This window comes from Phoenix dactylifera, chromosome 1 (assembly GCF_009389715.1).
Source record: "Phoenix dactylifera cultivar Barhee BC4 chromosome 1, palm_55x_up_171113_PBpolish2nd_filt_p, whole genome shotgun sequence".
Taxonomy (NCBI): Eukaryota; Viridiplantae; Streptophyta; class Magnoliopsida; order Arecales; family Arecaceae; genus Phoenix; species Phoenix dactylifera.
Genome location: NC_052392.1, coordinates 37,103,164 through 37,130,905, shown reverse-complemented (window position 1 = coordinate 37,130,905; position 27,742 = coordinate 37,103,164). Strand labels below are relative to the sequence as shown.

Here is a 27,742-nt window from a genome sequence, read left to right as displayed (position 1 = left end):
TAATTCAGTTCCAAAGCCCAAAAAGATTAGCTTGGTATCCAGAGCATTTTGTCCCACATCCTAAACTGGCCCAAAATAGTATGTGAGGCAAGTTGGCAGTTTCTGATGGTTTCATTTTGCTTTGATCACTTTCACTTAAAAATATTCAAGATTTAATTTTGTCTAAAACCAATAATTTCTTAAAGAACCTGATGGTTTTTCCAGAAAGAAGACCAGCTTTGGCATGAACTAACAAGAGGCCTATGATATTCAAAAATTTTGTACCACGAGCATAGACATCGAGCCTTTTCCCAACTATTTAACCTCAGCTTATTTCAAACATTTCTTCGTGGAATAAACCCAGAACCAAGGTTTTAACACCCGGACCCATCCCTATACCAGTTGGGCCTGGGTCAATATGGTATATTGGTATCCAGGATGCCCACTTACACTGAGTATGCCATGGCATCCTACTACCCTACTGGGGCCTGAAAAAAATATTTTTTCTTTATTTTTTTCATTTTCATTCGTTTAATGCTTTTTAATAATTTTTAGGTTCTTTATATCTTTGTTTTTGGACAGCTGAGGCTTTTGAACACATGATGGGTTTATGTGTTGTGTCAAATCTGAGTTTCTTCCTCACTTTCTTTCTTCCTCTTCCTCCTCTCCCCTTGGACATGTGACAATATAAAAAAAGCTGGCTAGGTTCTTTTGGCCGCATCTTTTCTGGCCCTGAGTTAACTGGGCTGGTCTTGCTTCCTTTCCTGCTTGATTACTGGTTTGTACCAAGGACAGGACTAGTACAGCCTGCTTCTTATGGTTTTGGGGGTCCCAGATCTGTTCCAGGCCTCCAGGACTCAGTCACTACTCCATTCCAGGATGGACAGTATTGACAGGGATCTAAATCCTTGTTTAGAATTATAAATACATTACCCATTTGATGAATGGAAAGGGAAAAAAACACTGCCAATAAGGTACATACTGAGAATCAGTCATACGTCCATGATCTGGCAATAAGTACCTAGCATGAAGCCAAGCGTAACAATAAATTTGAACTCAGGAAGTCTTCAATTTGAAAAGTGGTTACCTTGTAAAAAGCAATTTCTATTCAAATAGCTCTTCAAAAGATGTTGAGTCAAGCGGATTCGCCATCAAGAGCAAGCTTTCCTGTCAGGTACCTGAAAATGCATATAATTTCAGCTCTGAAATAAAAAGAGCTTAATATTACAGTGCAACTGATATTCTTGAAAAAACATCTACAAGGCATTGAATTGGTGGGAAGCAGGATACCTTCTGAACATAGTGTGAAAAACATTTACTTGGAAAACAATAATAGTTGATGACAAAAATTTAACAAAATAGTCTTGGAAGGTTAGAAATGTTGGTAGAATGGTAGTTATCATAGTATTGTATAGAAGAACCACATGGAATACACATGTTATGAAGGTATGCAGCATGTTGAAACAAAGTACGCCGAGCAGGTTATAATCAAAAATTCAAACAATTTTCCTGAAGAAATGTAATGAGTTATGTCTAAAATCTGTTACACTAAATAAAATACATATTTAAGACAACCAACTAAAATAATTGACATATTAACTTACATATGACAACAGGACATGCTAATACCACAGAAATAAAAATTAGATAATAGACAGAGAATGCAGAAGCTTATCAACAAAGAACCACACTTTTAAGTTTGTATTTTATCTGTGAAAGATACTCTAGGAAGGTACAGAGACATGATAGAGCAATGCAAGCCAAGACTCGAACCAAATTAGGAAATTTTTTACGTCGTTTCCTCACTGTCGAATTCTCGAAATCTCATTGTTTCAGCCACATCAAATTATGGATTATTCCACAGATGGCCATTTTTATTATGGAAGCAAAGTAAAGGCATGACTTTTCCTCTGGTTTTGTGAAGGAACTGACATGTCATTGAGAATGGCATGTACTTTCTCATGGCATGATGGTTGGTATATTAAGTTATTATTTTAAAAAGTTTAAATAGCTTTAAGAAAATGTTGATTGTGACTTCATAGTTTATGGTTTATACGGCCTCATGTTCCTGTATTTAAGTTCATATTATTCTATGTAAAACCATGCCACCTGTAAGGCCCCTCTTAAAATAACTTGTTTCAAAGAAAAAATAGTCAGATGAACTCAAGAATTACATAGGGGACTCCTATCTGTAATGTGGAAGTGAGTCGGGTAGACCCCAGCTTGAACCAGATCTAACATTGAATAAAATTGGACAATGAATCAGGACATTTTTATTGCGAGAGAGTCCCAAACCTGAACAAAGTTGTCCAACTTGACAGTTATATCTATAATAAACCAAATTCAACCTTGCCAAGAAGGTTCAAATTGTCATGAGCACTTCAGGAACTGCCAATACCATACCGCTCTTAACAGTAAGCAATACGAAGGTAGGATGGTTGTGAAGGTGGACATGTGCGGGCAGAAACAAAGAAAGAGGGGGGTCAGGGATGATAGAGATGGAGAGAGGGAGAAGAGTAGAAAGGAGAGGAAGGAGGGCAAATCCAACCTCCCTTCACTATGATCTGGCTTCCTCGACATCACCTCATGCATTAAGTTGCACTCCTTTTCTGCCACTAATTTATCCAAAAAATAAAAAATGTCTATATGATATGAAATATATGTTAAAGGGTGTTCATCACCCTAAAACACGCTATTTTTTCAATGCATATTTATATTTTAAATATTATTCAAATCCACAGGTGTTGATATCAGTATTGACACCAGATACACCACTACTAACTCATAAACATGTTTAAGGCCAGTTAAAACATATCAAAATTCATTAAATTTCATTTTAAATAAAAAGGTTAAAACAGTTGAAAAATTAAAAAGAAACAAGAAAAAAAATTGGTAGGTTACCGAGAAGGCCAGACGGATCCCAAGTGTCCGTATGGGGCATCCTGGCCACTATATCCTTCTGGGACAGAAACCAAGCAAGAGGATCATGGGTACCAGTTATTTAAACCCGTTGATAGAAGAATATTATTTCTAATAACCAGAAGATTCTGAATAAAACCATATGATCTGCCTCTGCCACTAATATTTTGAGGAGAGGTTGATTTCTACTTGTTTAGGGCCAAAGATGTACTTAACAAGAATTATGTCTAATTGTGTGATGAACATAAGGAATCCACAAGGCAACTTCAGATAAGCTCATAAACTGATGTGTCCATACACTTGAACAGAAATGTCAGGTTCTATGTCAGTATCAGTTTACACAAACAAAAAACATTATACACAAAATAAAGTGACATGATTGTGCTAGTAAATAAGCGGACATAAAGGCAACTCAAATATGAAGTTGCAGTAAGTAAACGTGGACAAAGGAGTCAAACACATAAGGCATCTTATAGAAAATGTTTGTTCTTAAAATTTATACCAGAAGGCCATGTACATCCAATAAGCATGGACCAATGAAGGCTTCAACTGCAATATCTCTTCTGAATAGAAGGTAGCAATAAAACATCTTCCCTAAATGCATTTATCCAATGGTCTGCCTAAACCACAAATGCCCTCATATCCACTTGATGTATAATTTTTATAAACTAATTTTGAAACCTTAGGACACCTTGCATAATAGATACTGAAAGCCTATTTTCGATCACTTGTTAAATAAGGGTTTCAATAAGCAAGCTTCTTTGACTTATTGTTAGGCAAGATATAGCATAGATTTGGATTTGCTTGCTAAATCTGAGCCTTAGAAGTGACTCAATTAGTATAAGAAGCCCTAGCAAAGATTGAGAAATTATATTACTAATACATTGTTACAACTAGATCATGAAACCATAGACAAGCACAATATATATGGCCAGGTATTATGTATGGATTTTTTTTTCCTGAGCATCTGAAACAAGGTCGGCAGAACCGTCCCGAACCGGGCGACTCTAATCGTACCGAGACGTCCCAGCGGCAGACCGGGGACAGTTCCGGCAACGGAAATAAAACCCGTTGCCGGAGGGGGAGAAGAAAGAAAGAGAGAAAAAGAGGCGAGCGGGAGGAGAGGGAGGGAGGCCGGCAGAGGTCGGCACTTCGCTTAAAAATCGTGGAAACTTTTTAGCGGTCGGACCTCTGTTTCGAATGAAACAGGAGAATAGCCAGGCCTCCGCTTGCTGCCCAGGCGCCGGCCTCCGACGGCCTCCCTCCCTCTCTCCCCCTTCTCTCTCTCATTTGCCCTCTCCCCTGCCTCCTCTATTGTGTCGGTACAGGCCCGACACAACATCTGCAGACCATATACCGACCCGTGCTGCCAGGCAACCGGTCGAGTGCCCAGGTACCGGCACAACAGACCATGTTCTGAAATATGAATATGTACCTAAGAAGTTAAGTATCAGTTGGTTAGAGGCATATCCAAGCCAAGATAATCTTAAGGAAAAAGTTTAATCAAAGACCAACTGTTAGGGCATAAGCCTGACTTCAATTAGGAAAAGCTCAACTGTCGGCGCCCTTACCAAACAGCTCACAATACCAATATGTACATATTGCCACATAGCATTGGCCAATCCTATGCTCTTAGAAGTCAGAAATTCACACATGTTAACCGATTAACCCTAAAAGCTTAGGTTCATAGGGAAAGAGTCAACAATGTATATCAAGCTTAACACTCTCCTCATGTGTAGATTAGATCATGCATATGAAGACTAGATTGGAGGTCATTCTAACCAGTGGACCATGAGCAAACCTGAGCTCCGGTACCACGTTAACTAACCAATTGAACCCAAAAGATTAGACTGATAAGGAAAGTGTCAGCAACATATCAGGCTTAATAATATAAAGCAATGGGAATGAGCTAATATGTGGAAGCCAAATCAAAACTGTTTATACTTTATATTAATTGCATAAGCAATAGAGCTGCAAATTGGTTGAATAGGAAAAAAAGTATATACCTTAGTGTAGATCAAAAAAAAAATAAAAGATAATATATTCCAACTAAATATTCATAAAAAAAAAATGTTATCTCATAAATATTCCAACTAATTCTCTTCATTGGCTGGTTAGTATATACCTTAGTGTAGGTGCAACAATAGAAGATGCAGCACTCTGAAGAACACTCATGCCAGTTAATCGAATAAAGCAGCCTTATCTTGCTCCAATACATACTTAACACTAGTTCCTGTAAGATACAGTAGATGCATCTTAAGAATTCGCTTAGTCTTTCACATGACAAATTCATGATGAGAAATTAATCCTACCATTTAGAGTAGCTATACGGTCTGTGATCCATGTCCTAGAGACAACAAGTAGAGCAACCGCAAAAAATTGCGCACCTTGTCTATCAAGAAGTGTTGGGACCTAGAAAAAAGCAGCCAAAAAGGAAATCACAAACAGATAATGACCAAACTCTAAACTCATCTCCAACTAACAGTGAATTATATGTTTCAAAAGAACCTTTTTGCAATAGCATCCAGTTTTCTTAACTCCTGATGTTACACTAAAGCTACTAGCGATTAGCAATACTACAAAAATACAAAAAAGCTTCAGTAAGATAAAACTCTTCAGGTAGAAGATGATTACAATATTTTAAACATCATTGCAACTCTTAAAGGCAATGTTCTTGAAGCATTTTTTCAATTGTGGAACAGGGGGCAATGGAATGTTGTCATCTAACTCAGGAGATGATGCTATCAGCTCTGTTGAATAAGAATGCACTCTGGCTTTCAAGAATGCATTCTTCTTCCAATGATATGCCATAAAAAAATACCAATGAGAACAGCAAAGTTTCAGCACATTTTATATGTAAGGTGCCAAGAAATAATAAAATATATTACCTCTCCAGTAGTAGCAAAGCTCTCAGAACAGCTAGTGCATCACTATGACGATCAGTCTCAGATGATTTTGACAAATTGGAACCTATTTCAGTAGGAACAGAAGAATCATCCCTGCATTACCAGAAAGAAGAGTTTGCAATGTGTGGAAATTCTATACAGAAACAAAAGAAAAAAAACAACAAATTATGAATAGTAACCTTTTGACATGAACATTCCACCCTCCTTCCCCATCCAAAGATAGAATTATATCATGAAATACAACTAATGCAGGTCGATGTGAAATAGTAATACATGATGTCCCCATTTCTCGAACCTTAGCACAGAATCTTTCCTCCATGTCGTTGTGACAGCACTAGTACATTCATCAAGAATAGCAAATTTGGCTTATGATAGAACAGTCTGGCCATTCCTAGCCTCTGTTGCTCACCAAGGGAAAGTTCATCACCCCAGTTTATTTCCTTTTCTAAGGGATAACGATCAAGCAAATATTCGAGGTCAACCTGCCAATTGAACAGTGGTTCACTTAGTTTCTCTCAATCAATAAACAATCTACTCTATTATATGGATAAGTTCGCAATGCAAATGCTATTACATTTTTCAACAGCTCAACCATTCCATGAAGGGTAAGTGGTTCAGTCAGCTGATTTGCTGTAAGAGGATAAATCAACTGGTCATGAAGCGTTCCAACAGCTGTATATGCGTCGTTGTGGCACATAAAAGATCTCCCTTATTCAGATCGGATCCAATCCAGGTTTTACAATGTAGCCAGAAACCAGTGGCCAAAGTCCTCCAAGAACCCGAAACAAGGAACTTTTTCCACTTCCATTTGGACCTGAAAAGGAAATAGAAGGAAAAAATAAGCATTAATAAAAATATAAGATATGCATTTACTTACATCTGATAGCCCATGTCAGATACACCTGATATTGTAGAGGGAAAGGAAATTAATTAGGATTGCAGATGCAATTGAAAGTGATAGGAGTGCACAACTACCACCAGAATTTGGTAAGTCTTTTAAATAAACAAAAATTCTAATCCTTTTTTTTTGTCGAAATAAAGAATGCCAGGTTGTTCCTCTTTGAGAATGATTGGTAACATGCCACCACCTGGGTTTGAACTTTCAACTTGGGGCCTCAACCCAAAAGTAGAGGGTACCAACCAGCTAGACCAATTCCTGTTGGTTATTATGCTAAATGGTTCCTTTTTCTTTTTATTAAGCAATAGAAGGCATTCTGGTAATTCAACTTATTCCGGAAAAAGGGAAGGAGATAGAGTGAAGGCATTCTGCTCATTGCTTGATTGTAATCTACTTCATTACCTTTGTCTAATCTCTATTCTGTGCGGAATACCATAAGCTTATCTTCTAAACATTCAAGTCGCTATCCAGACTAGATATTTTTGAGTATGAAGCCAACCAAGAAAGTAACTTGTCTGAACTTAGAGGCATATACAGGAATATTTACACATATAATTTGAAAATAGCAGTACATAATGTGAAACTTATCAGTATACACTGACAAATAATTCATCCTTTTCTTTTGTAGCAAAGGAGAGAATCAATTGAACAATGAGAAAAAGAAGAAAATTTACAAAATCATATGAAAATATACTGTTAAAAGTTAAAACACTCCATTAGTACAATTGACTTCATCAATTATATGATCTGAATTTGAAAGACAGGTCCTCATTAGAAATTTGTTAGCACAGGCTCAACGAGTGAAATGCACTTAATAATAAATAAATAAATAAAATATATGTGTGAAAGGTGTTATCAGATTTCAAGAGGCATAGATCCAACTACGGAGAAAGAGAAAAAAAGGTGAATTAGGCTCTGATAGTTGAAACTAGAGATAAAGTGGGCATATGATTAGAATTGGGTCTGACGCTCTAATCTGACAAGGACAAAAGTCACAAAACAATAAAGCGAAAACTGCCTAGTGCCAACTAAAATATAGGCAAAGAAGTTTCAAGAAACTCAACTTGCGTGATAGTAACTCTATGCATCTGTACAATTTATATGTCAAGCAGCAAAGATGGAGAACTGTTTAGTTTTTATTATCCAGCAATCTCAGAAACTTCTTCCAACCTAACAGACTCCACAAGCATTTTTATTTTGTACGAGTTATAATCTTCTAAGCACTGGTCTATTCTACACTAGATTTTAACAATGTCATTTCTGTGTAAATCTTCTGAATCATCAATAACACTCGAAACATGAACCTTAAATTACTAAACAGCAAATACAAACACTTGAAGATGATGTGACAGAGGATAACAAAACCAAAATTCTTTTATTCATCATATATTGCTCAGCCGTATAAAACATATGCAAGAAAAATTTAAACAATCAGATTGGTTGTGAAGTGAAAACTCGCTGTGGCAAACTTTAGTTTTAGAAATCCTTGATCATACATCATGACAGAAGATAGTAAGTAATTGGCAGAGTACCTGTGATAAGAAGATTTGAACCTGATTCTACCTTAAGACACAAATTGTCCACCAATACATTTCCTCTTGGTGTAATTACCTGGAAACACTTGATTTTAGTATCAAAGGTAGATTACAAAGCATAATTTCAAGTAAATATGTAAAATTCCTAGTGAAATTGAAGTACCTTGACCCCTGCAAATTCAATGTAACTTGCTTCAGTAATATAATTACTACTAGCATTTTTTTTGAACTGAAGATGTGACATGACTAGACAGCTCTCTTGATATGAACACTAGTTCGTGAATCCGGTCAGCATAACCACTGTAATAGAAAAGAAAACAAAATAGTGTTCGATAAGTATAAGGGATAACTATAAATAAAACTCCGGATATTGGGGAACTTTTGAAAGGTAGTTCAGCATGACCTAACAAGCCTACCACATGCTATTAAACAGTAATTAGATGCTCAGAACAAGTCATGCACAAGGAAAGCAAGTGGCTCAATGTATACAAAAGAGTAATCTAAGATTATACAAAATGTGAATGAAATACCCGACTAGAACCCATCATCGAACAATGAGCAAATTAAATTGATACAATGCCTTAAATCTGACATTTAAACCCAGAAAACTGTAGAATGAAAATAAAAGATACAGCAGTGTTAAGGTCTGTATCAGAAATATAATGACTTTACAGTTCATTAAGTCCATTCTGCTACCTGGTGTTGAGATCGGAGGATTGCAAGCAATCTTTCATATATGTGCACACCCTCACCAACACACGTCTGAATAGATGCAGATGTGTACATAAACATGAATGGCAAACATATACATATACAGAGAAAAAAGAAAAGAAAAGATATTGCTAGGAACATTGGGATAAAATGGTTGATTTCAGGAAAAGAATGGGAGAGATGTTTAAACGATCAAGGGAGTATACTAAAAGATGAAATTCTAATAATAAGATGAAAGGCAAAGCAAAGAATGGAAGTATGATATGTCCTTCCTACTATGAGGATTCCAGAGGAAACAATGGTTAACAAGTGTCATACAAAGCATAAACTTGAGATGCTGTCATTACACTAACATAGAAGAACCCTTAAATGATTGCTCCAGATATGAATTGTACAAAACATCTTATCAGAAGGCACAGGAGCAAGCGACCGGACTTGGAGGCCGATTTTTCACTAAAGGAAATGTTGGCTGGAGCCCTCTTGGTTGAGAATGATGGCTGTACATGACCAACATAACATATCAGAAAGGAAGATAAGTGAGGACTCTGTCTGACGTGTAATAAATGGTATCAGGTTTTCCAGCATGCTGGCAAGAACATCAATGGCATCATTCAGTTGGATTTGGAAGGTAATTTTTTCATTTAAAGAAATGCTGGCTGGAGTTCTCTTGGTTGAGAAAAAAGGCTATGCATGGCACGTATAACGTATAAGAAAGGATGATATGTTGGGAGTCTGTCAACATCTAATAAATGGTATCAGGTTTCCATAGTTTGCTGGAAAGGACATCAATGGCATTACTTTTCTTGAAGAGAGTGACAAAAATTCAATAACCCTCTAAAAAAATAAAAAACCTGATGAATAATTTTGTTTACCGAAATTGAAGGAATATGTTGTTTAAGAAGAGGAATAAGATAATCTGGAGAAGAGACCTTTCTCAGATATATTATTGAAGTAAATATCAAAGACCACATAGAAGCCATCAAAATTAGGTCTTTACAACCAAAGCAATAAAAAGGTGCAGTTTCAGTTGTTCTTCTTAGCCAAAATTTGCTCTAGGTACTCCTATAAATGTTATCTAATAGAGAATCAAGGCCATGCTACACTCAAATAATTATAGTACAGTAAGACCAGCACACAAATCTGTGACCTATGCAGCAAAGATTATCTTCCATTGCCACAGGTACAACTAAATCTTGAGTACAAGACAATAATTTCTGGAGTTGCAGAATTCACAATTTGCTAAAGATCATATCCGCAAGACATGACACAATTTTAAGTTGCAATAGGTTTCCTTCTCATAATTTCAGCAAAAGTAGGCAACCATACTGCTTCTACATGACCTTTAAAACTTCTTGGATAGAACAAATACCGAAGGATTTGCCATCATTTAAACTCTGTTTTAGTGAATTGAACCTCAAAACCTATTACTAGTTGAACCACCTGGACATATTTGCAGTTCAGTGTTTAAGTTTACATAAAATGGCCTGCTCTTCTACCTTTCCTCATATGAAATACAAAAGTCAGTCCAGGTGCTAATGTTCATGCAATATTTTGCTTAATTCTGTTGGGGTCACACAATTTACTCCAAAAAAGGATTGGAGTGCCAATCCTCTGGTCATGATGCAACCCATCTAACAGCACTAAGTTGCTTATTCCTAAATGAATGTATTGGATTCAACATGCTTTCCTTATGCAGGATGACCATCTGGTTCATCCAATGGTATTGTAGTCCTCTGAAAGAATTGGCCAGATTAGTACCCATTCTCCTTTATCAATGAGCCCTTTGGCTCATCTGACAGCCAAAAGGCAGTCTTTTCCAAAGAATAGGCCAGATCGGAGTCCAGCTCTCCCTTTTGTTAAGTTCTTGACTCATTTGGTGGACACAAGGCTCCCTTATTATATAGACAGTTAAGCTTAATTTGGCCAAAGGATTTAGGTCATGCTAAAACAGGACAGTACCATTAGTACGATGTCATTCCAACAGGAAACTGGGAACAGAGACACCTGCAAAACACCTTTCCATTAATATGCCCAGTTGTCCTGCTCAAGGTCCGCCGTACCGGTACCGGTCGGCGTACCGGTGGCGGGCCGGACCGGTACGTACCGGCCGGTATCGGTACAGTACCGGCCCGGTACCGCGAGCCAAAACCACAGCGCCTCGCGCTGTGGTTCATAAAAAAAAAAAAAAATCCGGCCGGTTCGCACAAGAAAATCGGAGATGCCGGTTTTCTTGTGGTTCCGGTACCGGTCTAGGACTGGACCGGTACGTACCGGCCGGTACGGCATTCCATGGTCCTGCTTATCCTAGCCAAAACTGGTCGGGACTGGCTAGTACCATGCATAACCAAACTGGACCGTTTGATTTTGAAATAAAGAAGAGAAAGAGAGCAGTGTGGGGCCAAACTCCACTCCTTGGCTTAGTCATGAGGGGACCGTACGAGCAGATAGATTAAGGAAAAGAGAAAGGAGGAGAGGGGAGGGGAGAGAGAGAGAGGAGAAAGGAGCGGAAGGAGGGCAGATCTGACCAGACCTCACAACTATCCAGCCTCCTCGACACCAAAAACATATGGATATTAATACCACCACCATACACCCATCATTGTCTTGAAAACATATCATTATTCACTCAAGTAATCAATTAGCAAAAAAGTTAAAAAAAAAAAAGAACCAAAATGAAACAAATGGTGCCCCATTGTACGAGGAACAATTATTTCTTTTCCTAGGTCTAATATAATGGATTGAGAAATAACCTGAGACGATTCAGCCGTCGAAAACTGGTAGAAAGACTCGCAAGAGACTGGAACAGAGATATTATAACACTTGTATGATAACGCAGATTACTCAACATTTCTGCTCTTCCTAACATTGACGCATCAGATCGAAGATTGCCAGCGAAAAAAGGCTCAATAATTAGGACAACTGCTACCGTAGCACCAAGGTATTTCAAGAGGAGGTCTTGAATCATTCCAAACCACCAAGTGTCATGAAGAACAAGGTTCAAGTGCCTAATAAGACCCTCAAACTGCAGCTGAATGTGGGATGCTTCCCTTTTCTCTCCCCCATAAAATGCTACACTTTCAGCATGGGTTCTTAACCGTGAGTGAAGGTGTCGAAAATCCCCTTCCAGTTGTTGCTCTTTGGACATTAACTTCCCAAATGAAGGAGAGAAATTTCTAATCATAGCCCCTGCTCCAACCACGTACGCCTGTAAAGCAAAAGGTTGTTATCCAAGTAGTACAGTAATATATTATGATGCGGGAAAATATAGCTTGCAACAATGTACAGGCTTATAGCCAAAAAACTTATCATCTACTACAAGAAGACAAAAAAATAAATTGGTTACCAGCATCCAAAACACATATTTTGGACTTGCATAAGAACAAAGGCGATAAGTATATAGCACGCCATCAGTAACTGCAGTGAGATCATCCTGTATAAGGTCACTCAGTTCTGAACAGAACCTTGGTATATCACTAACAATCCGCTGTTCTGGATTGGTTATTCGACCGTCAACATGTGATATTTTGTAGTACACCATATTCTGTATCCAAAAGATGGATGAATCAGTCATGCTTTTGAGCTAAATAGTTAGATAACACATAATATCACCATCCAACATAAGTTGCAGCTAAATGAATAATATAAGAAACATAATTCAAAGACAATCAGCCATGTTATATATAACAACAGAAGAATGTGAAGTTATAGTGGATATCTAGTGATAGATGAGCAAACCAAAAGTTCCTCTACTCAAACAACCTCTGCTCGCACAGTCTCATATGCAAGCCATTACAGAAGTGATGAAGGATTGGTGTTTATCATACATTAAGTGCAAAATGTAATATATAAATGCCGTATAACCTAATTCCTTCCAAAAGAGAAGTCACTTCTGTCGCAAGATGATGAAAGTAACATTTAATAGAGTACATAAAAAAGGATTGACAAAAAGGACATGCATGTTAATTTTATTGATAGAATATGATTCCAAGAGTTTAAATGGCATAAAATAGATAAGCTGAAAAACGTTGAACTGGTGTTTTAAAAGAAAAAAGCTCCAGTTACATATCACATTCCAGCATTTAACCATTGAAGACAGAAGTGACTGAATTTCATATTTGGATTGGCAATTCTGCGTATTACTTGTTTAATCATAGCTAAGTTAAAAAAATAAAAAAAAGAGTTAAATAGATGCTATACTTACCCATACGAAGTGCAAATAATGGCCCCATAAGGTACGTGCAAATTGACATGAACCAGAATAGATGGCACTTGAGAACATGATTTTAAGTACATTTTTTTAAAAGTAAAATTCAGGTTCTTCACTGATTCATAAATATGCTCAAGTATAAAAGCAAAGAAATGAGCCTGTCTGGTACCCTGAAATTTGAGGTGGCCAATAGCCAGCACCAAGAGCACAACAACAAACCAAAATATCTCAGCAATCAAAATGCCTAAAACAGATGAACAGTTTCTTCTGAAATCTTATTATCAATGCATCATTGTCTTAAGAGTGAAGAAAAACCATTAACATGACCACCCGCAACTGAGACGCCCACTAATGTGACATGCAAGAAACTACAATCACAAAGACTCCCCATCCATGCAATAAACTCTTCAATAAGTCAGGTAAAGGGGGTCAAGAAAGAGTAAACTAAAAGAAAAAAAGGATTAAACTTCTGGACATAAAATTGAAATTCTCTTAAGCATCAAAACTCAAAAGAATCCCCCACCCATGCAATAACATCTGCAACAACTCAGGCAAAAGGGGTCAAGAAAGAGTAAATTTTTAAAAAAGGATTAACGTTCTTGAAATAAAAGTAAAATCCTCTTAAGCGTCTACTTTACATGCTTAAATATCTCTTTTCACATTTTAAAAAAAAAGGACCAAAATTTGACCCCTCTTGAATTGCTTGCACACTTGGCATATAGAAGGAACATCAGTCATAAGAATGCTCCAAACTCAAGCAATTTTGGATGGCATGACTGAAGCCCATTGATTTTAATATGAAAGCCCCATCAAAGAAAGTCACACAAAGGCCCCCAAATTCATGCAGCAACAAACAAAACAAAACAAAATCTACCTTCCTCCAAAAAATGCAATGGTGAAACCTTTGGCAATGCCTAAATCAGTACCTATATATAGCATTGCAAAGAACAAACAAATCCCTAAGAACGAAAACTCCTTAAACAATAATGCTAATGCAACAAACCTGTGGACACTTTTCTTCTTATCGACAAACATAAAAATCTAGAAAGATTGATATCATAAATACTGAAAAACCTGATGAAAAGCTAAAATCCAGAAGGACAGGACATTTCTTTTCATTGTTTAGAGTTCACAAAGCTATGGAAACTAAAGAAGAACAACCAGCCAATAATAAACAAGAATACAGAAATGGTATCTGTACCCATGAGCCAGCACAGCATGTGATGTGGCATGATAATGCTGACACATGAATCTCGTGCCTTGTCAATTTTAACAACATAAAAAAGGTACCATTGCTCGTGAGTGCAGGATTCTAGTTCCATGTTAGTACAGCACATATTGGCACAGAGTTCTCTTAAATCCATGGTAATAATAAGGCGTGAAATTTAGAATGACCCTCGCTTTGAATTCAATATCCACAAATTTATAATATGAGGTCTCATTATCTGTATCATTCTTGTTTTTTTGTTGAAGTGTGTTTCTTGATATAAGACATTTAAGGTCCATGATACACATTGTAGGATAGCCATTGTTAGCTCTGATTGTTGACCTCCTCCTTGACAGCTTAAGCTTTTGGGGTTCAATGATCGGTTAAAATGGTATCAGCGCTGGAGGTTATTGGCTCTCCAAGTCAGTTTTTTTTTTTTTAAATTCACAAGTATGTCATCTTTAACCATGTATTGACTTGACTCCAGTTGTTATCCTGAATCATTCTTAACTCCTTTATGCTTAGGCCCATGCCACACATGAGACAAGCTGGAAGAACACCCCCAAGAGAAACTCAGGCGGAGGGGAAGGGGAGTGCAGGCAGGAGGTTAAGGCTTCATATACATTGTTGACCCTTTCCCCGACAGCTTAAGCTTTTGGGATCCAGTAGTTAGCTAAAAGGCATAACTATAAACTCAAGCAAATATAGGAAAGTCAATTTCCTTGTGCTTGGATTTTGTAAGCTGTATATAAGACTGAGCAGAAATTCATTGCTGCATCACTTCAAGTAGTGTTCAAAAGATAGAAATGGCTATTCTCAAATCTCAACCATCAAAAAAACAGCGGTGACCATGTGCCAGTTCATGGGTGTGAAAGCACATTGTAGATTTGATTCTGTACAGCAGCTGGAAGAACCAACATTGTCAAGATGAATAAGATCTAAACTTCAGCATTATATCATGTTTCAACCCAATTAAGGAAGCAAACACCAACTGGTGGAAAACAATCGAATATATCTTAATAGAAGGAAGCTAAAATCAGGATATCATAAAACAGGCAGCATATGGAAATCATAAATAAGCAAAACCGAAGAATTCTTTGCTGGTAGTATATGTACAGTGGCTACATCTATTTGTGGAACTTTTGGGCAAAATGCAAATGGATTTCATCTGAAGCCATGGTTCATGGAAAATCTTCTGGTACATGTGTGAAACAAGTTTGACTCTATTCAATTTGGCATGCCTTCAAGAAGACACAACATTAGACCATATAATGAACTTATTCACAAAGTACAGGTACTCTTTGTTTACTGACCTTAGAGACCTATCTATTACTGAAAATATTTGGGTCAATTTGATAGTAAATAAACCTATAAGATCTTAAAAAGAGGAAATAGTTAGCATATTCAACAGCAAAAATAATTTTTGGGCGATCATGAATGCAAATGAAGAAAGATTTTACGTATAGTGATGAACAGTTTTACTGAGTTTATCATTTGACTGCATAGAGAAAAACAAATCCAGCAGCAGTGATGCATAATCTTCAGGACAAATGTACATATATATATACATTTGACAAAAGAGTTATATTTAAATTTTTCCCCTGAAATTATCGGATCAAATTCTGGAATGCATGTAATGATTTAAAGCTGATAAGGATTTATGTTTCATATATACTTTTTTTGTAATAGCTTCTGCCTTTTCTTTTCTTGGCGTTGTTCCTCAACAATGAGAATGGAAACCCCTTGATATTTCTTAAATTTTCTCTATTCTTAAACTTTGCACCCAATAAATTCCTTTGATCCTAAGTTCACCGTACCATACCGAACTGGACAGTACGGGGTATACCATACCGTACTAGTTCGGTACCCGTATATGGTACGAGAGGCATACCGACACTCAGACACCGAACCGGTCCCAAACCATACCATGCTGACAAAGTGATAGTGTAGCACCAGTACAGGCCCAGTACCGAGACAACATACCTTACTTTGAAATTTGAACCAAAGAATGCTAAATCGGCCCGTACCGGCCGATTCAGCCCGTACCGAACCGATACCGGCTCTGACCAGTCCAGTTCGGTGTTAAAAATCGGTACTGGTTTCGGTACGGGCTCTGACCAATCCGGTTCGGCGTTAAAAATCGGTACTGGTCAGTACCGGCCCGTATCGGTCGGTATCGGCCGACCATACCGGCCCGTACCGGTTTCAAATTTTTTGGGACTTTTGGATGTGTAAACCAAGCCGAACCAGTGGTACCGGTTCGGAAGCACCCACCGGTACGGTCGGTACAACGGACCCTGCTTTGAACAATATGATACATCATATTTTTCTTTCAATTTTTCCACTTTTCCCTTATATTTTCTTTCCACCCATTTTGCTACACCCAAAAGCCTACTTTTTGTAATTGTGTAAGTAAAGCCCAGTTTCTCTAACTAACTGTACCAAGGATCTCCTTGGCCCAATTTTAAGAATTAACCATAAACTCAGAAATCATCAATAGTTAGTTGATTGTGTACTCTTTTTGGTTAAATGTTTGACAATTTGTAATACAACACATCTCAGTGCAAACTAAGATATACTATTTGTAAGCACCACATGTATCCAGTTATGTTCATTGAGACGTCAAGAAGCAGCATGATCATAAACTTGCCATTTTAGACAAATCTTGCAGCATCTATAGTCTCCAAGAAGCAAGATTCCTTGATTATGACATTGAAACTAGTCCATTCTGCAGTTTCACTCCTGCCACTTGGATCCAAGGGTACCATAAAAAAATATTGTACCCTCCACTGAGTCCTGTTGGAATTCCAGTCAGTCTCTGTGCAACTAATATCGTTCCCTCTTCACCATCATTTCCAGTCAATGGGTGGAACTCATCAGACACCAACATTTAGAATTGCTTTTCAGGTCTTAGCCCTCAACTCATGTGCTGCTTTAATTTATGATTTTCATAATCTGTTCCCTTGTACAAATTGTGGGTTCCAACTTTATAAGACAGATCAGGAATATTTGCTGTCCATCTGACTGCCAAATACTCGCAACTAGATGTAGTTATATGGTAAAAGAAATTATTCAGCAGAAACTTCTAAATGAAATCTTATCCATGAATCTAAGGAACTCAAGATATATTGGATTTGATAATTCTAAATCAAACTAGAAAAAAACAAGTGCTTAAATTAAAGAAAAAAACAAGAATTGCATCAACCTTAGTGATCAAATAAGAACAAGCAAGCTGTGTATTTCAGCGGCATTTACCTCAAAATAATCAGCATGTATGAGGTCTGTTAGGATTTCTCTAAACTGCAGGCCTAAAACACCTGTTAGGTACTTTGAAGTAGAAAACAAACCGGACTGGAGAAAACATAAGAGCAGATTTTCAAATATCAGGCGAAAAAAAGATGGTAGGCGCCGAAGAAAAGCAGCTCGAAATAAGAAACCCTGCACTTTTGCCAATCTGTTGCTTAAGGCAGTTCGCAAAACCTGCAATAAATATTATATTTGATTGTAACATCCAGCTTACGGTAATCTAGGTGTTGCATAAATACAGAAGTAAGAATATCCACATTCAAGTTAAGTCACCCAAGAGAATTAAGCGCACAGATGGTAATACAACAGATCCTGGCAAAATGGCAATAACATCATACAATGCCTACTTTTTGTTTCTCTTCAATTTATTAAAGTTACTTCCAAAGTATAGATGATCTAGAGAATCTTACAAGAACAACTGGTTCGCTACTAAGAACCCTTGATTTTTTGGATAAACCCCAACAGATTCAACAAATTTAAGTGGCTCCAAATCAGGGTTCCCCAAAGCGTCCCGAACTGGATGGTTTGGACCATACTGAACTGGCCAAGAACCAAGATAGCTCGGCTAGTTGGGACGGTTCGGCCTTCAAAACCCCCAAGGTGCCTCGACCCCTTCGTGGCTTCATTCTCCCCCCCCCCCCCCTCCTTCCGCTATGAACCGGAGCTCCAAAGCCCCTCCAAGCCGTCATCGGAGGCTCCACCAGTACCCCATGCTAACATCATTGCCATCAATCAATGCCAATGCCCTGTATGCCTCTCTCATTCTCCCTCCCTCTCCTTCTCCCTCTCTCCCCTTTCCCTCTTTCCCTCTCCCTCTCCCTCTCCCTCTTTCTCCCCTCCGTCTTCTCTTCCCATTCTTGGTTCTCCTCCTTCTAGGGTTAGGGTTAGGGTTTTCTCCCTCTCTCCCCTCCTCTTCTCTCAATCCTTCATCTCTAGTACACCTCGGCTCAGTATGGTACTTTCAATACCGTACTAAACCGGTAGCCGGCCGATACAATCTCCGATAGTGGACTGACGAACCTAGCTCCAAATCAAAAATAGAAAACTCTACAGTGAACAAGAAGATGATTAGCAACACTAGCATTGTTACATTCAATGGATATTACTGGCAAAAATAATAACCTAAATAAAAGAATTTCTTGGTAACATGTAAGTCCCTAATTCCCTACCCACCTCTTGATAAGAAAGCAGACCATATTTAGGAGGAAAACAAAATAAACAAGTTCCACATTCTTGTTGTTTCATCCAATGGTGCATGCACACCAACTTCACACCATGTGCACAAATTCCTTAAAACCATCCCTAGCTACTTGCCACTCTCCAAAGATAACGGAAGCAAGTCAACAGTCCCTAAGATACATTTTGGATAAAAACCAGATTAGAATGCCTTCTTTTATAACTACAGATATGGTTCTACATACTATTTTTTTCATATTACTAGCATAACATAATTATAAGTTTATAACCATCACTACAAGCATGTGAAATTAATTAAGCCATATGCCAAAAGAAGTATGGCCAAGTGAACATTTCCAAGAAAATTTTTAAAAAAAGATGAATCATGTATGTAAAAGAGGAAAGGTAAGAAGAGAAAAAAGAGGCTTACCGCTGTAACTACTAAAGCTAGAAGATTCCGCATGCCCATTGGACCCATTTGTGAGAGCAGGATTGCAGATAGAACATGTAGAGACCTTAGTCCCCCTCTTTTCAATGTTGCTCTCTTAATTGAATTCACATTTACACCATCTTGAATTAAGTTCTCTTTACTATCACCAGATGCTGGGTTACTAACAGAGGAATCTGACCTCATGGACCTGCTCCTCAGACGTAGTTGTACATACGCAACAGTTCCACCAGCCATGAGGACACCAGTGACAACTGCAAGTGTTCTCCTGTTGGCAAAATACCATATCTTAGTCTCAATAATTTTCTTTGCAACAAAAAGATCAAAACATAGTCAAACTGCTTGCTGTTAACAATATTGAGTGTATTAAAAGGATGTAGGGGCCATCAAATCATCCTCTCAGGTGCTTTGAAACATATGAAGATATATATAGAATTATAGCTGTTAATGTATACATTGACAAAGAGAGAAAAAAAGATATGCACAAACAGATAGACAGGGAGACAGGCAGACAAACAGAGATATGTACACACCCAGATTAGATTAGACAGATAGCTAAATTCTAACAATATGTAAGATTATGACATATTACTAATCTCCTTACCAATCTACCAAGCTTTCCATGACACAAAATGGAGTAGAATATAAATTCACAATATCGAATAACAAGTGCCGTGAGTTGTGACATTTGCTTAAAAATGGAGATCGGTGACACATATTCTAACAACAATTTAAGTTATTGATCCTTTCTTTTTAAGAATTTTAGGTTGGGAATTCATAAGAAAATTTTGAGATACACAGAATATTTGGTGAAGAAAATCCTACATTCACAGTTGACAATAAATGCAAGAAGAGGAGACTAGTTCATCTCAAGTGTGAATGCATAATCACATACAGTAGTTTATAATAAGCGCCGAGTCCAAGGACATTGGTGTACCGGATGGAAGCCGATACGAAATCCAAATTTGGGTCAGTACAAGCCCCATACCGTCCCATACCGAGCTATACTGTCCTGTACCAAGGCATACCGACCTATACTAAGGCGTATCGAAATAAAAAGTAAGAAAAATTATTAAAGGATTGTTTCGGTATGGGTGTGCCCAAGGTACGCAGTACCGACTGTACCGACGTACCGGTGGGCATCGGTACTGGTACGGTGCCGAACCAAACCGAGCCGAACCGGTACTGTACCCATTGGGCTAAAAACCAAAAAAAATTGGAGCCAGTACGGACTGGTAGGTTCGGGCCGGTACCGGTTCGGTACGGGCCGGTACCAAGTCGGTATGGGTCGGTACCGGTCGGTACGGGCCGGTACGCATCGGTACCGAGATTGGTGAGATTCTGATACGGTACTAGGTATCGAGATTGATGACCTTGATTGGCAGTTTATTTGTTTTATGAGATACTAGGTGGATGCTTTCTAGATTCTCACATGTTAACCTCTCCTCCTAAACATGCAACGTCAAGAGTTGGTCCATTGAGTACTTTTTCCTTTTGTGTGTTGCAATGAATCTTGGAAGGTCCATACTCTTTTAGCAAATAATTGAGAACAAATTGGACAAAAACTGCTTCTGACAAGTCAATCTCAAGAGACTTGAGTTGGGCAAGTTACATCTTTCATCTTAATGACGTGCTCAACCACACCACTACTTCCATAATATTTCATCAATGAGAGCCCAACATCAGGTTGTTGGCTAAAGCTTTATCCAAGTTGACAAAGAGTTCTTCCAATGTTTAGGAAAACCCTGGTAGTTGGGTTATCAGGGATAAAATTCTTAATATTCCAAGAAATGTGGATTTGTATGAGTAGTATGCTTAATTGAAGAGATTGTTTCCATCGCTCATACTTAGCCTTCACTCTAACATATATGAATCTGTGGGAACAGCTGGTTTGACCTCACAAAGCACCAAATCTAAAGCCATGCATCCTGTGTGAAGATAAATTTATCTTTCCATATTAATAAATTAGAACTATTTAAGTTAGGGATACAAGATGTAGTCTCTAACATGACACCGAGGAGCATAGATGCAAGACATAATAACAACTATACATTACATAATCTTTATTGCTATAAAGCAGAACTATAACCAAGAGCAACCCAAAATGTAACAAAGCCTCCACATTAGCAAGTAAAACTTTTCAATGAAACCAATGAGTGGTTCATGATTTTAAGAAGACCCATGGCCGTTGATTGGCAAGGATCAAGTTCCTTATCATACAGCAAATCCATCCTTCCGCCCCATCGTACATTTTCTTTATCATGATAACTTCCCTTTGGGGACACGCACAACTAATAACCAGTGGCAGAAAATTAGACACCATAAAGAGAGAAAATAATTCAACCTTCTTTGAATTGAACTCCCTAATGTATTAACTACATGATTACCTTTGGCTCGTCAGCACAAGGTTAGGAGGCATGATTTTGATCTTGTGAACACTCTAATGCATGGGATGCTTTGTCTCATCACCATAGATGAAGAACTTAATAGTGGTCTTTATAGCCATGGTCTTGAAGAACTTACAAAGCATTTATTTCAACCAAAACAGCACAATAATATAGATAAAATTAATGCATGCCCTAGATGCCCTAAATTCATTGTTTTCGCATGTTTAAAATATAATTCATTTAAGCATACATCAACATGTACAGAAAACTATGTACATAAGGCCAAATAAGTCAGAATGTAAATCAGCTATCAATATATGTGTGTGTGTGCGCAGTAGCCGAGTCCTGTTGCACTTGTTGCGTGAAACAAAATAAGGCTAGTCACTGGTTTACCCAAATCAGCTACAGAAACAAACCTAAACTTATTACCAGCTCATGTCAAGGTCCAAGCTAAAATGGGTTTAATTAATTTAGCTTGGTTACATATGGTCAGACTAGAGCAGATAGGTCAGTCTCAAAAAGATTTAATTTAGCTGGGCTCAAACATAATGGGTTTGAGTAAACTCAGTTATAACTTCATCATGGTAAAAACTAAAATTTTCCTTCTATTTATTTTCTCTTCCACTGTCTTCATGACATCATACCATTGCATTTGTTAGCATAATATTGATCATAGCCACTTGATTGTCCAATAAGTGCAGAGTGATAGTATTTGAAAATGGTGAGGAAATGAGATCAAAAATCAAGGAGAAAGATTGAATGAACCTCTGTAAAAAATTTCATCACCAAGTCCCATGGACCTGCCTTAACACCAGACCTTAAGAACTTTGAATTGGATCATGAATTTGTCAATGAATTTTGAGATGCACAGCGGATTTGTTGGAGAAAATCCTATGTTTGTAGTTCACAATAAAAACGATGGGAGAAGGTTGGTCCTTCCAGTCTTTGCTAGTTCAACTGATGCATAAATTAATGGGCAATCACAGGCAATAGTTTCTAACAAACACTGGAGAGTGGAGACCAAGTAGATTGGAGTATAAATAGCTTCGTACTTCACTAACCCATCGAGGGAACTTTTAGTAACACATTAACGGTTTTAAACTAACACAGGTTATTATGATCCAAAATCCCAGAGTCAGCATGCTAACTCTTGTAGCAAGAATATATAAGTACAGTTGCATTAAAATCAAGCCCACTTGTCAAGTATGTGCCAGTCGTAGCCAAACACAAAGAGAGGTCTTAGCATTTTAAATTCTAATCAATAGAAATAAGTTAACTAAAGCTTATAGTCATGTGTTGAACCATATCTGTAATCCTACAGTCCATTGTACTGATTTAACATAGTAGCATTAAGCATCTATACATGGAGGTACAAAACAAGCAAAAACAGAACAGAGCCATTTCATGTACCTCCTTGCAGCCAAAAGTTTGCGGCCATGCTCGGTTAACTGCAACAATTGTAGCGAAGGCATAATTTGAAAATGAAACAACCCTAACGATAAAATCAATTAGTGATGAAATTTGCTCCTAGCATCCAACTGCTGCAAATATGAAGAAGAAAGAGACCACCAAAGAGCCACACCCATGTTTGGCCCTACAGCAGCAGAGATGGAAAAAAAAAACAGAAAAATGAGATATATATCCCTATGGTCATGTAGATCACTCCTAACAAATCACAAAACATAATATAATTTAGCAAAGGGTATATCAAGAAAAAAATGAAGAAAATAATATTAATACATAATATCAGAATCACTATGACACCGGAAATATTAGGGGGTTAAACAAAAGAGGGGGAAGAGATTAGGATAGAGGAGAAGCAAGTAGAGATATCAACGGGAATCTGACACTAAATTCAAATAGAAATAACTCAAACAATCCAATTCTTCATTCTTTACGACATTACTTTATATAAATAACACATGACACTTTCTATTCTGTAACTAATACGTCATAACTTTCTAAAAGACAAACAGTAATTATTTTCACAAATAAGAGACACATGCATGAACCGTAATCAATATGCCTAGAAACTCTAAAAGATATATTCCACATTTATGAACATATAATTACATCTTAACAACCACTAATTATTAATTGCAAATAAATACTATTTGTCTAGGCCTCTAAATTATGGGCTCCTCCAAAATGGGCTAATCCAAAATGGTCTACTCTAATCTAACATGTTTATCACACTTTATGATACTGAGGCTAAATGATAAAGTATCACCCGCTAAATATGGCATTATCTCCAAGCTTCCATAAGATAAATCATATATTACTCAAGTTAACCAATATTTGATAAGCTTCTCCTGATACACATGGCTATTCAAATCCACATGAACATGCATCAACCTGTTGATTAAACCAGAATACATGTACGCCCACATTTTAAGCAAAAAGGATGTGTATATAGATGCAACCTTGTGTGCATGATGAAAACCTGCTCTGATCTATGGTTGTATCCCACTGATCTGTGGCTATATCCCTCATTGATTTTAGTTCAAGATAGTTAAACTAAGAAAAAGACTAGAGAAAGGGAACTTGCCTAAGACAGAGAGTGTAGAGATTTCCATTTGAATGGCAAGATTTAGTTGAAGCTGCATGTACCAGCCCTTTCATTATCAGGGAGTGAAGCGATGTAACTGAGCACCCTTCTCCAAGGAACTTCTTTCATCATTATTTTAATTTAGAACGTTCATGGGTTTAGGGCAACGATATAGGTACCAGTTTGTACCAGCCTATACCAACCATACTAAAATGGATCGGTGAAGAAGTGTACTTTGGACATCCTTTGCAGTGGTACAAAAGAGAGAAAAAGAATGTGTTGGCTGCCATGCCAGCACCAACTAATATAACTTAATCACTATCATACAGTACCCAATACCGCAAGGGAGCAGCATTTAATCGATATAGGAAGCATTACCAAATAGATAACCCACTGTTGATCACCACTCAGTTCAATAGGGGATATGGAAGCCGATTATTGGCTATGCACAAGTGGGCCCCCCAACGACACCACCGACCCCACTGTGTTTGGCACCAATCCCAAATAGCCTCATCCTGAGTGAACTGAGCGGTCATCATTGACACATGATCAGTAGTAGTGCTCATATTTTTAACCTTGGTCTAGGAAGCCCTTCACACATCTAAATGGGGGCCAAAAAAGCCTTGTCCTGTCTAGACATTTCTTTTCAAAAAGAAACCATAATCATTCTATTACCCACATTAGTCAGTATTCTAGTAAGTTTTTCCCTTCAGAATTTGGCCCATCAACGTTGTCATAACCAGATCCAATGGCAAATTAGGGGCAGATTTGGAGTTCATATCAGATATCTATTACAATATCTCTTACATTTTTCCTGTTTAAAGATTTGAATTGCATACACATGCATGTGTCATACTCATTTATAGCATGTGTTTTTTGTTGTTGCAGCTTTACTTATCCCTTGTGCTTTTGGCCAAATATGGAAGTCGGTGCACTATCGCAAGTGGAAGACTCTGAGTACCAAGGTCTAATTAGAATTCTTAACTAAGATTATGCTTCTTTAACACTTAAAGAAAATCTTTGTTGCTTATCTCATAATGTGTTTAACATCTTGTTTACTCTGTTCAATTTAAGTATTTTAAAAAATAACTAATAGAAAAAAAAATGGCCTTTATCAACATGCTGTTCAATGACATAAAGCCCGTCTAGCAACATTAAGATGCATTTCTACCATTACTAAGCTAGCAATACAGTTGTAGAAAATACCAATAGCAGCTTCACAAAACATTCTTTAGAATCTCCTTAATATGTCCAATGCTTCTGCCTTCATCATATCCATAGCCTTTGTTATTACATTTTGCTGTGAACACTGAACTCTAGAGCCTAGACTCTAGAGCAACCCATCATAAATCATAGACGTTTTTATCCTAAGAACTTGTCATCTACCATCCTCTGTACAAATCCACATAACCGATGAATATCTCATGCTTTCTTTTTAGTCTAGATTCTTGCGCATCATTCTATCCTGATCGCCCACTGATTGTTTATGATACTTCACATGTTCTACACAAATTCATACACAATTGACAGTCTTCTTCACATATCATTTTTAATTTGTGCAAGATCTGTGGGTCAGAGGATCAGAACCTGATCCCAGAATCGTATTACTTAAAACATCTCCATATGGCTCAGCACTACTCAACTTGTGGAGTGCCACATACCCTGCTGACAACAACTGCAGCTCCTTTACTTAGTGTTACTCCTTATTCCCTCTGTCTTTCTTTACTTAAAGTCTATTTCTGATTTATGACAACACTATATCTCAAGCTTTGATCCATAAAGGTATTTAAATTAAATGTCCTTCTGCCAAGTTAACAGGTGTTTGCCTCTTTCCCAGAAGAAATCTAGTCTTATGTTTAGTATCATCTGATAAGAACATGGTAGCCCACAACTGTTAATAATGTAAGATACGAACAGATCTGCAAGAAGGAAATTTCATGACATAGTTTTTGAAAAACATAGACATGAAAATTTAGCACCAACACCACCCCAAGGGTTCATGAGGAGGGTTCAGAAATGTAATAAAAGCATAGGAAGGATAACTATATTGATGCAGACAAGTGGCAAGGCAACAAAAAAAGATAAGCTAAAAACAATTGCGCATGGATATTGTGAGGACCCATGCGAACGTGTGTTTAGTCCCAAATCGATTATTTGCTTGAAAGATCTTGGATACTTATACAAGACTGAGGAACTCAAAAAATACATTTCGGCTAGCCATTTTGGGTGAAGTCCTAGGTTGTTGCAAATGGTATCAGAGCAGACCCAGCCTATGGCCCATGTGGACTAGAAGACGCCACAGCATGGGCTCAATGAGGTTGACCATGGGCCGATCGTGGTGTTTGTGATTAGATTTGGATAGATTTAGATCCTTAGCCTGACAAGGATGCTGAATCTTAAACAAACGGGGGGAGTATGTGAGGACCCATACAAGTGTGTGTTTAGTTCCACATCAGTTATTCGCCGAAAAAATCTTGGGACTTATATAGAACTAAGGAACTATTCAAAATTGCAAAATATACTTGCACAGTTACATACTCCAGCGACAAATGAAGACCGTGAAACAGTTTTTCTGTCTAGATTACTAGATTCTGAGTAGGAATCAAAGGGATACATTTCATACGGATGTATCAGTCAGATAGTTACCCTACCAAGATGAATCTTAAAAAAATCTCAGAGGTATCAGTCCCCAACCACCTTCTTGGTTGTAATACACGCCATGTGATGAATCTTAAGAAAACTCTCAGAGGTATCAGTCCCCAACCACCTTCTTGCTTGTAATAAACGCCACATTAAACCATGCCACCTACCAACCTCATTTCCTCACACGAGTTCAAGAAATCAAAGAAATGCAAGAAATTCAAGAAACCGAAGAAATCCAAGAAGATCGCCGACCTCATTTCCAGAAACCGACCCCTCTTTTAATTAAACGTATCGAAGACCAAACAATTCGATCAGAAATTCAAGAGAAAACGAAAGAAAGAACAGCATCAAAGTAAAAGAACTGGAGATTTTTACTTACGTGTGAAGAGGAAATTATAATTGAAATCAAATCAAGAAAAACGGGGAGACGAGATCCGCCCTCTACCGCTCGGTCTCCCGAAGGAACACAACAATTCTAGAATTGAAAGACCAAAAAATTCGATCAGAAATTCAAGAGAAAACGAAAGAAAGAACAGCATCAAAGTAAAAGAACTGGAGAGTTTTACTTACATGTAAAGACGAAATTATAATTGAAATCAAATCAAGAAAAACGGGAGACGAGATCCGTTCTCTACCGCTCGGGCTCCCGAAGGAAACAACAATTCAAGAATTGAAAGTGGAGAGAGAAATCTAGCGTTTTATTGGAACATTGCATCGAGACAAGGGTAGAAGGAGAGAGAGAGAGAACTACATGGTGGTTTCGGTGGCAGGCAGAGGAATTTAGGAAGGAGGAAGAGGAGAAGACTAAAGAACGACGAGGACAGTGTGGGAGAGGAGTAGCTCCTGGAGTTGGGTCACGAGACAGGATAGGT

At 37.7% G+C, this 27,742-nt stretch overlaps 1 pseudogene; it reads right to left on the bottom strand.

The window, feature by feature from the left end:
* LOC103702624 overlaps positions 1-27,742 on the bottom strand; it is a 40,938-nt pseudogene extending 13,196 nt beyond the window's left edge.